The sequence below is a fragment of the Urtica dioica genome, chromosome 1, assembly GCF_054948205.1.
Source record: "Urtica dioica subsp. dioica isolate 48M chromosome 1, U.dioica_male_clone48M_v1_H2, whole genome shotgun sequence".
Classification (NCBI taxonomy): Eukaryota; Viridiplantae; Streptophyta; class Magnoliopsida; order Rosales; family Urticaceae; genus Urtica; species Urtica dioica.
Window position 1 is genome coordinate 19,234,129 of NC_142756.1, and position 9,534 is coordinate 19,243,662.

The 9,534-nt window shown below is 38.9% G+C and overlaps 1 pseudogene; it reads right to left on the reverse strand.

Annotated features, from left to right (window-relative positions):
* Nucleotides 1–7,987: 7,987 nt before the first annotated feature.
* LOC149407701 (uncharacterized) lies at nt 7,988–9,215 on the reverse strand (annotated as a pseudogene).
* Nucleotides 9,216–9,534: the final 319 nt, after the last annotated feature.

Consider the following 9,534-nt stretch of genomic DNA (forward strand, 5'->3'; position numbering starts at 1 on the left):
AAGGGTCTGGTATGTTCACGTTCAAAGTTCACCATGGGGGTAGAGTGGAAGTGGTGAATGAGCGTTTGACCTACGTTGGTGGTCGGATTGACTACGTAGACCACGTAGACGTGGACAGACTGTCGCTGTTGGAGTTAGACAAGATTGTAGAGAAAAATCTTGGATACTCAGCGATTCCCATGTACTATCTGGAACCTTATGGGGAGTTCTTTGCCCTGGACTGTGATCTGAGCTTGTTTATAGCAGTGTCAAAGTTATATGAGGAGTCTGAAGAACTGAATTTGTATCTTGATCACCCCGTACAAGATTCATCTGTTGTACAAGAGCCTGGACTATTGCCCCTAGTGCCTGCAGTTGAAGAGTTTGAAGCTGAAGAGGAAGAACAAGTTCAAGACTTTGAAGTGGAAGAGCTTGAAGAAGTTGAAGAGGGAGAGCCTGGACAGAGCCAAGTCGTGGATGAGGCACAGAGTCAAGTTGAAGACCCTTAGCATGATGAAGACGTTAAAGTTCTTATCGAAGACCTGACTGAAGCTCAACCTGAATTGAGTCTGACTTAACCTGAAGACCTGACTTACCCTGAACCAGACTTGACTCGGACTCAAACTGAGTTGGGCCAAAATGAAGATGAGTTGGGCCAGACTGATGTGGATTTGGGCTAGCCTGAAGAAGGGAGTGAACAAGATGAGTTGGGCCAGACTGAAGTGGATTTGGGCCAGCCTGAAGCATGGAGTGAACAACATGAGTTGGGCCAAAGTGAAGCAGATGACTTGGGCCAGAGTCAAGCAGGGAGTGAACAACATGAGTTGGGCCAGAGTCAAGTAGATGACTTGGGCCAGAGTCAAGCAGATGAGTTGGGCCATAGTCAAGCTGATGACTTGGGCCAGACTGAAGCACATGAGTTGGGCCAGAGTCAAGCACATGAATTGGGCCGTAATCAAGAGTTTGAGGAGTGTCAAGACCATCTTGATGACCTTGAACAAGACAGTGGGTTTGAGAATAGTGAAGACAAAGTTGAAGTCAATGGTGTTGCTGTGGACCGTGGTCTAGGATTAAAGGGCAAAGGAAAGCTACCTCTTACTGATGATAAAGCTGTTTCTGACGAGGACAGTGACTATAACGACGAGGAAAACATTGTGCTGGAAGAGGAGTCGTGTAGTGAAGATGAGCCTGAGCCTAAGCCTACTAAATTGTCGAGGAAAATTCTTCCCAAGTTTCAAGAATTCCGTGAAGACACTGACATGGCAGACCCCAAGTTTAAGTTGGGCATGGTATTTTCAAGTGGGGTAGTCTTCAAAAATGCCATAAGGGAGTATTCTATCAAGGCAGGCAAAGAGTTGAAGTTCAAAGTGAATGATCGAAACCTAGTTTGAGCAGTTTGCAAGGACGAGTCATGCAAGTGGGTGTTCTATGCGTCTGAAATGAAAGATACCACAACATTTCAGATCAGGACCTATGTACCAGAGCATACATGTGCTCAAAAAAACAAGAACAGGTTTTGTACAACTTCTTGGATGTCCAACAAGTACCTGGAGGAGTTCAGGGACAATGAGAGCTGGTCATCTATCAAGTTCATGAATAAAATCCAGAAGGACTTGATACTTGATTGTTCGAGGACTAAGGCTTGGAGGACTAAGAAAAAAGCCTTGGAGATCATTGAAGGCTCTTATGCACACCAATATGCCAGGTTGTGGGACTACGAAGCCGAGTTGAAGAAGCACAATCCAGGAATAACAATCGAGTTCTTAACAGAGGCAGATGAGAAAGGTAATCCAATATTTAAGAGAGTTTACATTTGCTATGGTGGTTGTAAGGCAGGATTCAAAGATGGCTGTAGGGCAGTGATTGGGTTGGATGATTTCCACATCAAGGGACACCAAACTGGGCAACTTTTCACGGCCATAGGAATTGATCCTAACAATGGCATGTTCCATGTTGCCTTTGCTGTTGTGGAGTCAGAGTGTAAAGAGTCTTGGGCATGGTTTCTAAATTATTTGAGAGATGATATCAACATCTACAATGGATACCATTGGACTTTCATAACAGACAAACAAAAGGGTTTGATAGAGGCACTCAATGGTATGTGGGAGGAGGGTTCTGTGCAAGCTGAGCTAAGCATTGTGCTCGTCACTTACAAAGCAATTTCACTCGGGTAAAGTAACTTCTAACACTTTCTATTTTGAATTTTCAAATATGATTTCAGTAGCTTGCATAAGAAGTTAACAGTTTTTTTGTTTGGTTGTAAAATTTGGTTAGGTGTTTAAGGGACAGTTCTTGAAACACAAGGTCATGGCCGCAGCCAAGCCGTATTCTGTGGAGAAGTTTCACCAAGAGATGAACTTAATCAGGGATGAGGATGATGAAGCCTACAACTGGTTGTGTGAGAAGAATCCAGTGCATTGGGCAAGAGCCAACTTCAGAACAACTCCAAGATGTGATATACTCCTTAACAACCTTTGTGAGTGTTTCAATGGTAACAGGGCTATTTTACTAGCTCGACAGAGACCCATATTGTCTATGCTAGAGAGGATTAAGATGTATTTAATGAAGAGGATGACCAAACAACGCCTCGCTGTGGAGAAATGGCATGGGGACATAGGACATAGAATCTTCAAAATCATAGAGAAGAACAAGTCCTTGAGTGGTGAAAACATTGCAGAATGATGTTGGGATTCATTGCATCAAGTTACAAATCTGCATGGTCGCATGTATAGAGTTGACTTGGCATTGAAGACATGCTCTTGTGGTCGCTTTCAGTTGTCAAGTAATTGTCATGACCTTGAACTTGTATTCATTGCACTGATATTATTCATGTTATTAATCCTTGAATTTGTCAGGTATTCCTTGTGCTCATGCAATCCAATGCATTTGGCAAAGGGACGAGCAACCAGAGAACTACATTAGTGAATGCTACAAGAAGTCAACATACATGAATATCTACAAGCACAAAATCTGTGCAATTAATCCCATGGAGCAGTGGCCCGAGACAGGAAAGACACCTATAGGAATGCCTCCCAACAGAGTAGGTCCGGGAATGCCAAAAAAACTAAGACGACTCGAGCACGATGAGGTTGTGCCACCAGTGGGACTAGAATGACCAGGAAATATGTCACAGTCAAATTTTCTGGTTGTGGAAAGTATGGCCACAACCTCACTACATGTTTTAGAAGACAACAAGAAAATTTGGTAAGATTGTACACATTTTGGTAACTCTGTTGGCAGATTATAAATATCTATAAATGTGGTTACATTTCTTGATATTGCAGAGCTAAGAACAACATCAAGCTAGGGATGCACATCAACAGGCTAGAGATGCTGAAGATGAAGGATGTGGAAGGGGACGTGGCCGTGGAAGGGGACGTGGACGTGGTGGAGGATCAAGCCAATCAACTCAACAACACACACAACAAGCAGCTAGTACGAGCCAATCAACTCAACAACCGGCACAACAAGCACTGATAAGGGTAAACTCAACAACTCTTAAACCCAATTCTGTTATTTGTATGTGGTCATTACTCATAACCTTTCTGATTGCAGTGGAGTCCTCGAATTAACCGGCCCCCAACCAGGCGTTTCGGCCTTCTACCAAGAACTTTATTTGGAGATTAGATGTAAAGACAATGAAATGCTTTTTTTTTTGGATCATGTACTTCTTTTTTTGGGTGACAAGTTCACAAAACTTGATGGAAAATCTATGAATTATGTGTATCAAAACTAGTTCTTTTTGTATTGACAATGTTTCAGATTTGTGGCTTTTATTGACAAGTTGTTATGGATTTTTATTGACAATGTATTAGATTTGTGGCTTTGACAATTTTAATGGCTTTTTATTCATTACTAAGGTGTTAGGTTTTTTTGTCAATGCCAAACTAAAACCAAACTTCAGACCAAGCTAGAAAATACCGCATTCCATTACAAAATACCAATTTACATTACAAAATACCAATTACAAAGTTTAGACCAAACTTCAACTATCATAATCCCCAAAACATTACAACATAATTTGACAATTACATCAGTCTCACTTAACAGACTTAATAAACAACCACAATCTATTAAAAACATATACTTATTTGAAACAGATGACATAAACAAGAGCAAGCATGACGAGAACCATATAAAACTTGATCTTTTGCGCTTATGTAGCTATCTTCTCCCTCAGTCTATTCAGCTCGTCTTCATCTCCGCCATAACCATAATTCTTTTGACACTTCAACTTGTTTCAAAGCAGCTTCAAGATTGTTAATCCTTTTAAGTAAACCAGGAATTATTTGAACTGACCTTTTACAAATCTCAGGATCAACCCAAATCAATATACCACAACCTCTATTGTCGGGACTCTGCTATAAAAACAAGGACACGAAATCAGTAACCCAAAACAACAACAAAGACGAGAATAGGGGAAATATCAATTACCTTGTATCTTGAACACCCATAAAAACGCCGACCAGGATGATCACCTTTCCATGCTGTCCACAGAACACACGCCATCTTGCATCGACACCGCGGCCTCTGCTTGTCATCGGAATGGCCATCGTCGATTCCGTCAGAGAAATTACTTGTGGAAGACGACGCCATTGACGAACAGCGGATTGGATTAGGGTTTTGTTTCGGGAAGAATGTTTTTTTTCGCGATCTAGGGTTCAGCCCAAATCGCGATTGAGTTTCGATTTGGGATTTTCGATTTAAGTTCTTTCTTCTATTTATTATTCAAGCTTATTTCATTTAGATTTTAGTTTTCAATTTCTTTGTCACTTCAAATAAACTAAGTCAGGGGTAAAATCATAATTCCACCAATAAAACCTTTAAAATCATGCCACATCATCAAACTGTTATAATTTAACATCCAAATACTGACGTAAGTGGCTAGTTGTAACACGTGTCTAAGTTCTGAGTTGAGTTCTGCAACATTTTCGAGTTCAAGGGGTGAAATGTAACCGAGGTACGAGTCCAGGGGGTAAAAATGGGATTAATTCTATTTTTTATTTAGTAAAAACAACAATATTCAAAACATTAGTCCTAATATAAACACATATGTTTTCATACTCTTTTTTTTTGCCCTAGACTCATATACGATGCGAGGATGAGATAATCCATGTATTGCTTCATCCTATTATTTTCCTCCTCTTTCTCTCTCATCTCCACCAATTTCTCCAATGATGTTGCTTTCCTTGTTTGAGCTTCTAAGAATGCAGCATTAGTATCCTGTTTTTCTTTATTTTTTCCTTTCTCTTGGCCGCCTTTTGGCCAGTCGGGTGAACTTCATGTACTTCATTGTTACTCTTTTCTGGATTGGAAGATGAACTATAAGCTCCTGCTTCTGAAACTTTTGTTCTCTTTACACCTTCTTTTTGGTGAATTGCATTCCATTTATGCTCGTCTTTCAACAATCTCCAACAACAGTCAAGTGTAAAAGTAGAGTTGTTATTTTCTGACCTATACATTTGATGCGCATTCTCAATAATCTGCTCATCTAACTAACCACTATGGTGTGCTTGATGTACTCGCTTATAATACCCATTAAAACGTGTCACCTTTTGATTCATCTTTGTCCAATGATCTTTGCATTGTTTTTCTGATCTATGTTGCTCTTTCTTGGACGATCTTTGTTGAAGTAGTCGGCAATCCGATTCCAATAACTTGTGACGTTTGGTCATTCCCAATGATAGCATCTTTAGACATATTAAGCCATCCACTTATCAGAAGTATGCTTGCTTCTTGGCTCCATTTCATGTTTTGTTTTCCTTTACGCCTCGGTTCTTCTTCATGTTGCATCACCGTGGTTTCCAACCTCTCTGCGATAGGTGTAGTAGACTTTCGGAGATGATGTGAAAAATCTCTAACTATGTAGAAACCTTTCGCACGACGCAAGTGCACGTGTCGTCAAGTAATAGAGTGTGCTTAGCATGAGTATCGTTCCCATGAAGACTTTGGTTTATTTTCAAACAAATTCACTAGTCGTTCTTTTCAAGCTATAAAAATGAAAGTGGGGGGTTTTTGATGTTTTGAGAACTAAAATTAAAGTTAAATTATCTAACAATTTAAACGATAAAAAAACGATAATGAAAATAAGGGGCGTGACTTCGTTATCTCAATAAGTCGGTTGTTTTCGGTAAGATTATAAATACGGGTTGTGAAAGGCAAAACTTAATCTCAATCCCTATTGGATACCCTCTAATCTCTCTCGAGTCTTTAGAAGCCTAGCTAATTGGCGAACTTACACCTCTCGGCTTGGGTCCTACTAAAGCAATTAACCGCAATAAGCTTTGGATTTCTAGCAACCACAACCACTCATAGTCTTTCTAGAGCCTAAGGTAGTGATGGATGGGACGGGTAGCGCACGCTCGTTTATTGTCTCTCGACATCTAAACTAGCCTAAAATACACTAGTTAGATAGCTAAGTTAACTAGAGATTACACACAGTTTACACACTCTCTAACCCAACCATGAAGCCCAAACTCACCTCAATAACCACATCACACCCCTCTAACTACTTAGCCACTCATAGATTCAACCAAACAAAGCAAAATGACAATAAGTAAAAGAAGCAAAGCTAAGAAAGAACTAGACACTTAATAACACTCAACAATCACAAAAGATCTGTATTAAAAACAAATGAAAACTATGAAATCCAACTCAACAATAATATAAAAACTTATATCCTCAATATTCAATGGTTAATAACTAAATCTAAGACAAGAAAGCAATACATAGGAGTAATGAGTATCTTAAAACAATAATAAATGAAACGAGAAAGAAAAGAGTAAACTTTTGAAGATGGGAATGATGATGGAGTTGATGTCACCTCCCTCATTCCTCTTCTCTACTTCAAAGCTTTCAAAATCTCCAAGAACAACTTTTTATCTCTTTTTTTTTCTTTCTTCTAAGTCAATCTCCTTCTTTCTATGACCTAGGCAAGGATATAAACCCTTCCAATCCATATTTTCGGAGCAGTTTGGACCTTTAGATGGGATCCAATAGCTGAGAATAGTTCAAAACGCAAGCTTTTTAAAAAGCTGGAAAACGACGTGGCGCGTCGCGTCTAGTGTATGGCGCGACATGCCTTAGAGCGCATCACTCTTTCCAGCGCGCCTCACCGCGCCAACTCTCGGGAACTTTTGTTCCCATAATTTGGTCCATGGCGCGGCGCTCCGCTGTTAGACGCGGCGCGCCAGGCTCATTTTTTCTCTTCCCTTAGTAATGATGTCCAAAATAGCCCCGTTTAGCTCCTTAATGCACCCTTTAACTCCAAAACTCTCCACAATACTCTCTTTGACTCAAAAACCTGAAAATACATTAAAAAAATACCAAAAAGACGTCAAAATCCTTAAGAACAAGCTTCGATTCATGTCTACAAAGATAAGATAAGCGAAAGTGAATCTCACTTATCAGGAGACGTGTGTGGATGGTGTTCGAGGGGGAGGTGTTTTGTAGACATATGATGATGTGGGTTGTAGAGGGGAGCCAAAATTTAAGGAAGGGAAAGAAGACATAGAAAATTGAAAATTCCGGTGCATAAAGTTTAGAGGTAGATAATTTGGTGAATTTTGTGAGGACTGAGAATATGGAAAAATAAGATTTTGGAAGTTTGTAGATGAAGAATTAGGAGAATTGGGAGAATGGTGGGAATCCATTTAAGCAAGTAGAGAATGAGGTGAAAATTGAGAGAGTTGTGAGAATGGTGAGTTGTAAATGGAAAGGAAAATGCTCATTTATAAAAGATAGGAGCATATGGAGAGCATACGTCATTGGGAATATAGGAAAATTAAACATGGTGGATATGAGTAGTGTAATATGGAATACATAAGTCCTTGGGAAAATGAAAAAAATCAAATATATGGTGGATATAAATAACAATTTCTTAAGATTGGGAATAGTAAAAATAAATAAGAAAATTGCATCATGAAAAACATAAATAAAGACAATGACATATAATGCTAGACATTTTTTTTTTATTAAATAAAGACAATGACATATCAAACTTAAATATCTAATTAAAATTATCCCCGAAATGAGACAAAATATGCTCTATCAAGTCTGCCTTCAAATTACGGTGCATGACTCTGTTGTGAATTTCTGCATTTCTTTGAAGCATCGTTTGATAATCAGAAACTGGTCCATGTGATACTTCAACCGCTAGGATGCCGGCGGAGGCTTTGTCATAGTTAATGTTAAACATTCCCTCATATGTATCTCGTTCGTCCTCACCAATAATATTGTGCAATATAATGCATGCATACATAATATCTTTAAGAATATCCCTTTGCCAAAAACGCGTTGGTCCTCTGACAATTGTGAATCGAGATTGAAGTACTCCAAACGCCTGCTCCACATCTTTGCGTAGTGCTTCATGGCATTGCGCAAATAATTTTTTTTGTCTCTCATTGAGGCAATGAGACAGTTTTAACAAACGTACCTCACTCTAGATATATACCATCGGCTAGATAATAACTATTGTTGTACTGTGTGCCATTTACGGTATTGAACTCGTGGAGTGGAGCTTGCCCTTGTAAGATGTCAGTGAATAATGGGGATTGATTCAACACGTTTAAGATCATTATTGAATCCCGACACATAAAAAACTGCATTCCAAATCCAAAGATTTGCTGATGCGACTACTTCGAGCATGATCGTTGGAGTCCCGTAATCACCTCGTGTGAATTGACCTTTCCATGCAACATGACAATTCTTCAATTCCAAATGCATACAATCAATGCTTCACAACATGTGAGAAAATCCGCATTCCTCCATCATCTGAAGTAAGTGACGAACCTCGTTGACATTGGGCCTATTGGTTTCCAAAAATTTCATTCACTCCCCGAATAAAATTGACCAGACATTCGATAGAAGTACTTTCACCAATTCGAACATATTCATCAACATAGTCTGCGGGCACTCCATAAGCCAACATTCGAATAGTTGTACTTCTATAGCGTCGAAAGCCCTGTTCTCCCTATTGCGTCTCTCTGCATCTGAAAATACGTCGAATGAACACCAAGAGCATGCACTATGTGTTCGAATACATGTCTACACATTCAAAATCTTCTCCGAAATTAATCTTATGTGTACACGGGTTATCCGAAAAGTAATTAGTCGAACATACGTTGGTGTCCTTCTTCACGACGCCTATCCAAGTAGGCTCTCTTACTTTGTTGTTTTCTTGAGCTACCACCAACAATGACGTTTTGTTATGTACATTTTGCTATTATGATGTCGTCTAAAGTAAACTCAATTATGAGAGTTTGACGACTCCATTTTTTGTGTAGAATATTATAATAACAATAGGGTAAAATGTAATGAATACATGAAAGTTTTTTTTAGGGAAAAATATTTGAGAGTTGAATGAGAGGAAGATGAGAATATGATTTTCATTGAAGTAGAGATAGTGTCATAAATATAGCAATAATATAAAAATTATTTTATTCAATAACAATTTCCTAAAATTTGAAATATGAAAAAAAAAATTTGGAATATTAAAAGGATTGGAAACATACAAATTTTTTTTGGGAATATACAAAAAGAAAATCAGGAAACATG